This window comes from Pleurodeles waltl, chromosome 5 (assembly GCF_031143425.1).
Source record: "Pleurodeles waltl isolate 20211129_DDA chromosome 5, aPleWal1.hap1.20221129, whole genome shotgun sequence".
NCBI classification, from domain to species: Eukaryota; Metazoa; Chordata; class Amphibia; order Caudata; family Salamandridae; genus Pleurodeles; species Pleurodeles waltl.
In genome coordinates this window covers 1,105,602,100-1,105,608,169 of record NC_090444.1, presented here as the reverse complement: position 1 = coordinate 1,105,608,169, position 6,070 = coordinate 1,105,602,100, and the positions used below count along the sequence as shown (strand labels likewise).

The following is a 6,070-nucleotide window of genomic DNA, read 5'->3' as shown; positions in this document are numbered from 1 at the left end:
TCTACTGATGAGCAAGAGGATTTATTGGTAAGTAGGATGGTGGCCTGTTTTTTACCCAAGTCCTGTGGAGAGCTGGAGGTCTTTGCCCGTGTCAAGGCTCCTCCCCATGATGGAGTGTGGGATAGGGTGGACGGGGGTGAGGTTTTGGTGATTTCAGTTTACCCATGGTGTGTTCCCAGTCTACCGCGCCAATACGTTGCTGGATCACTGTATGCAGGATGACTAAAATCATGTTCCGTGGGGTAAAAGTCTGCTAGTGTCAGCTGTGGTCTTTGTAGTAGCCAGCTCCCTACACCCTCCCCCTATGCCGGGCATGCCCGGTATGGTATGCAAGGTTGGTTCTGGCCAGTTGACAGTCTGATGCAGCACTGTGTCTGTCTGTGTTTGTGTGTGTGTGTGTGTAATGACAGGATTAATGTTGATTGCGGCATTCAGGTCCTGGAGCAAAGTTACTCCACGGCTGCCATCTTTGGCTCCATGGCAACCCCATAAACACCCTCTCATACACACACTGTATATAATGGGTTGAGGCTGTAGACTTGTCACCTGGTTTGTTTGTGCACTAGCATACACCGCACACAACCTGTTAAATGTAGTCCTTAGGTGAGTGGGGCTTAGGTGGCGAGTAGACAAGGAAATACTGGAAACAGTACTTACATACCCCAGGATGATGCAGAATACCAAGTTCAGTAGATCCTGCATAATATATTTCATATAGCTTACCTCACTCCTGCAACTCTGTCCTAAATGTTTGGGTCCTCCTCTGTTTGCCCGAGATGCCAACATGCAGGTGCTGACACGATGCACGTATTCTGGAGTTGCTCAGTCTGTAACCTTATGGGTGTCAGTGTTCAACTTGCTGAGAGGTGACTGGATGTGTTCACAATGGAAGTTGCACTGTTGGGATTGTTGGGATTGTTCAGGTGCTCAAAAACAGATAAAGCAGCGAAACGGTTTATAAACCAAGCATTGCTGATAGCATGCAGACTAATTGCCATGCACTGGAAAGCCCAGGTATTGTTAGATATAGCCCACTGGTGTGCGGCAATACTGAAGTGGGGACAGGGAGAGGAGCTCAGGAGGCAAGAAATATGAGGACTACGCAAATACCCCAGAAATGTGGAATGGGAAGCACTATTACTTGACTTGCACACATTCAAGAGTTGGTGGCCCGTACTTAAACCTACCCTGGCGGGGACATAACCCCCTCCTCCCCCATCCCCTTTTATCCACATTCCCACACCTCCATCATAACCCCTTCCAGCCTGTCCATGGGTGAGTGACAACACCCTTCTGTTACACCCTTTGATGTCCCCGAATAGCTTCCCAGTGGCCATTATAGCTTCATGGATGTCACTGTTGATTTTCAATGTTTGCAGTACCTGCTTGAGATAGGAAGATTGAATAGCACTTATGGTAATGGCAGAATGTGAGTTAACATCAACACATGACTTGTTTTTTCCAATGTTGCTGTTTAAGGACTGAACCAAGGACTCCTGCTGATACTGATGTGAAACTATTTTATTAATGACGATGTAGCTGGATTGCGGATTTTACTAATGATAATGTAACTTTCATAGATGTAATTTATTCAAGATTGTGATATTGAAAATGCAATTTAAAACTGGTTAAAAAAAAAGTTATTGGAGATGCAGTTGGGTAGTTAGCTTTCACTAAAAAATACTAATGGTAGGTCAGCACTAATGAGGGACACATTAGCAAAGCACATTTACTTTTGATAATTATTGAAATTATGAACTATGATTCAATCTCAAGACCGGAGCCATGGATTATGCATTTCCTTTGTCCATTTTATTAATCAGCAGCCTTTACAATTAGAAAAAAAAAACCTTTATTTCACAGAAATCTTAGGGAAGGGGTATTCCACATAACCTATCAAACTCTAAATTCATAACATAGTCCATGTTTATGTCCCCTCTTTCTTCGTGAGATAAAAATGGTCAGTTCCTTCTTGTTCATTCCCGTTTGGAGCCGTCATTCCCTAGAAGAGAAAATACACCTTGTAACTATTCCATGCAGAACCAATATGACGTTCAAGTGGAGGGCACGCAAATAGCAATGTCACCTTAAATCTCAAATACAGTATTCAAAAGCATGATAATGGCAAAACAGTCATACTACTACCATAGGAAAGTCCCAAATGTATCCTGCATCAACTTTGTCACTGGGTCAACAGAAACCTCTTGCTAAAGCGGGTGTTGTCTTCATGTCCTTAAGCCCTTCACTGCCATGGACATAATGCTATTAAAGAACCAGTTACTTACCTTCGGTAGCGACTTTTCTGGTGGATACATTAGCTTCCTGTGGATTCCTCACCTAATGAATACTCCCATTGCGCCAGCATTCAACGGAAATCTTCTTCCTAGCTTCTGCACGTCGACGAGCAGTTGCCCACGCGATGCCGTCTGACGTCATACAGGCAATAAGAGGTCCTCGCCGACGTCAGTACCAACATTTTTTACGTGCCTGAGAATAATAGGCCATTGAGATGAAAGAACAATTGTAATATTTAATGATATTCCAAACAAACACATCATTCTGAGAATTCAACCTACCATTTATTTTTTTTAAACAAGTAAATAAATATATTAACTATATATATAGATATAAACATATATACATAATATATACAAATCCTCAAAACCAAGAGGAGCACACTCAAGAATTACTTGGTTAGACCAAACAGGCAACGGGGAGGCGGGTGGGACCGTGAGGAATCCACAGGTAGCTAATGTATCCACCAGAAAAGTCGCTACCGAAGGTAAGTAACTCATTCTTCTGATGGATACAACTACCTGTGGATTCCTCAACTAATGAATAGAGTCCCAAAGCAGTACCGCACTCGGTGGTGGTTGCCTGAATGGTCAAACCAAGAAATCCTGCAGCACTGACCGTGCAAAATGGCCATCCCTTCTGACCTCAGAGTCCAAGCAGTAATGCTTCGGAAAAGTATGAAGGGATGACCAAGTTGCGGCCTTGCAGATGTCGACCACAGGAACACCCCTAGCCAAGGTCGAAGAGGCCGACTTAGCTCTGGTGGAATGAGCTCTTATACCATCAGGAGGATCCTTCTTTGCTAAAGAGCAACACATTTTAATGCAAAGAGCAACCCACCTGGAGAGTGTTCTCTTGTGGACTGCCTTTCCTCTCCTCTTTCCCACGTATCCGATGAAAAGCTGATCCTCCAGCCTGAAATCCTTTGTCCTGTCTATATAAAAGCTTAGCGCCCTCTTTGGGTCCAAGCGGTGTAGTCTCTCTTCTTCCTTTGACGGATGAGGCGGAGGATAAAACGTGGATAGAGTAATTGTCTGGGCCAAATGAAAGGGTGAAACAACCTTCGGAAGGAAAGCAGCCTTCGTCCTCAACACCACCTTATCCCCATAAAAAGATGTATAAGGGGGTTTTACCGATAGAGCCTGCAACTCACTCACTCTCCTTGTAGAGGTAATTGCAACCAGGAAAACCGTTTTAAGAACCAATAATCTTATGGGGCAAGAATGCATAGGCTCAAAAGGGGACCCCCATAAGGAAAGTTAGAACTACAGTCAAATCCCATTGAGCCATAACGAAAGGAGTTGGAGGGATTTTATTCATAAGGCCCTTCAAGAATCTAAGTACTATTGGTGATTTAAATAAAGAAGGCTGGTCTGGGAGACAGAGAAAGGCTGACAAGGCAGACAAGTAACCCTTAACAGTAGCCACTGCACAACCCCTCTGTGCTAAAGACAAAGCAAAAGATAAAACATCTGACAAATGAGCACGTAAGGGATCAATCTGCCTCTCTCCACACCAAACCACAAATTTAGACCACCTATTAGCGTAGATAGATTTAGTGGAGTGTCGCCTGGCCGATAAGATAACATCCACTACATCAGGCAGGAGAGAGAAAGAACTCAGGTTGCCCCGTTCAATCTCCAGGCATAAAGGTGCAGGCTCTGGAGGTGGGGGTGTAAAACCTGCCCATGCGACTGCGAGAGGAGGTCTGCCCTGAGAGGGAGACGGAGCGGAGGGCACAGTGAGAGTTGGAGAAGGTCCGAGTACCACACCCTCCTTGGCCAATCCGGAGCAATTAAGATGACTTGAGCCCGGTCTTGGCGAATTTTATTCAACACACAAGGAATCAAGGGTATGGGGGGAAACGCGAAAAGCAACTGGTCGCACCAGGTCATCTGAAACGCATCCCCCAAAGCTCCTTGTACCGGATACTGGAGGCTGCAGAATAACGGGTACTGCGAGTTCTCCCGGATGGCAAACAGATCTATCCGAAGAAACCCCCACATCTGGAAGATTAACCGAACTTGATCTGGATGGAGACGCCACTCGTGATCGGCCGAGAAATGGCGACAGATTGTCCGCACGTACGTTCAAGATTCCGGCCAGATGATTTGCTACCAAGCAAATCTGATGGTCCTTTGCCCAGGACCATAGCCGTAGAGCTTCGCTGCAGAGAAGGTACGACCCTACCCCTCCCTGTTTGTTTATATACCACATCGCAGTAGTGTTGTCCGTCAGGACCTGAACCGACTGACCAAGAAGGGACGGGAGGAAGGCCTTGAGAGCCAGACGTACAGCCCGTAACTCCAACAGATTGATATGAAACACCTGTTCTACTGGAGACCAAAGTCCCTTGATCTCCAGGTCCCACAGATGAGCTCCCCACCCTAGAGTGGAAGCATCCGTTATTACTGTGGCCACAGGCGTAGCTTGCGAGAACGGCCTTCCTCTGGAAAGATTGCCGTCCGCAATCCACCATTTCAAATCCATGGCAGCATCTCTGGAGATTCTCACCGAGCCTTCGAGATCCCCTTTGTGTTGAGATCACTGCCTTCGGAGGCACCACTGAAGAGCCCTCATGTGCCAGCGAGCATGCATGACCAACAGTATGCAAAAACTGGTTCTTATCCAGTCAGCCCAATGAAATCAGGTGATCAGAAGATGAGCTGGAATCCAAAGGCACCTAACAGTGAGCTGTAGCCTCGGAGTTCTGAGCAGTATCCACCAACTGATAGGGAGTAAGAACCGCAAGTCCTTAGGATTCACAAAACCTATCGGTCCTTGAGGTGGGCAGAAGACTTTAGTAGGAGTGTGAACCTCTGGGGCCATGTGTAGGAAGTTGGCTCTGTGTATACTATTTCAAAGTATGAAATAGTCTGCACAAATTCCAAGGTTTCCCCTTACAGGTAAGATGGTGGCAAAATCTGATAATACTAATGCACTATTTGTGGTAGTGTGGTGGAGCAGTAGGCTTATCAGAGAGTAGTGTTAAGCATTTGTTGTACACACACAGGCAATAAATGAGGAACAAAGACTTACTCCAGTACAATAGGTTTTTATATTGAAAAATATTTTCTTATTTTATTTTAAGAACCACAGGTTCAAGATTTACAGTTAACACTTTAAATGTAAGGTACTTCACTTAGATACTTTAGGAACTTTGAATAAAAGCACTATCATATACAGTGTTTGTAAAAATGGCAATAAGCTATTTTCAAAATGGACAGTGCAAAAATCAACAGTTCCTGGGGGAGGTAAGTAAAGGTTAGATTAGGAGGTAAGTAAAACACTTTCAAGTCTCAGTTCTGGGGCATAGGCAGCCCACCGTTGGGGGTTCAAGGCAACCCCAAAGTTACCACACCAGCAGCTCAGGGCCAGTCAGGTGCAGAGGTCAAAGTGGTGCCCAAAACACATAGGTGCCTATGGAGAACAGGGGTGCTCCGGTTCCAGTCTGCCAGCAATTTAGTACCTGCGTCCTTAGGGGCAGACTTATGGGGGGGGGGGAGGAAATGGAGGGGAGGGCACGGAGGGAGGATTGGGCGCACAAGTAGGCATACAAAATACATTCTCTGCAGCACAGGGCCAGCCGGGTGCAGTGTGCAAAGCAGGCGTCTGGTTTCAATGGAGGGACCTGGGGGTCACTCTAGTGGTGCAGGCAGGCACAGGGGGTGGTTCTTGGGACAGCCACCACCTGGACAAGGCAGAGGCTCACCTGGGGGTCACTCCTGCGCTGAAGTTTGGTTCCTTCAGGTCCTGGGGGCTGAGGGTGCAGTGT

General features: G+C 46.1%; 1 long non-coding RNA gene across 2 annotated transcripts in view; it reads right to left on the bottom strand.

Moving 5' to 3' along the window:
• Positions 1-1,835: 1,835 nt before the first annotated feature.
• Positions 1,836-6,070, bottom strand: part of LOC138297357 (uncharacterized) — a 40,534-nt gene continuing 36,299 nt past the window's right edge. For both annotated transcript variants that reach the window (XR_011204049.1, XR_011204048.1), the window contains one exon: positions 1,836-2,002. This is a non-coding gene — a long non-coding RNA (uncharacterized lncRNA). The remainder of the gene's footprint in view (positions 2,003-6,070) is intronic.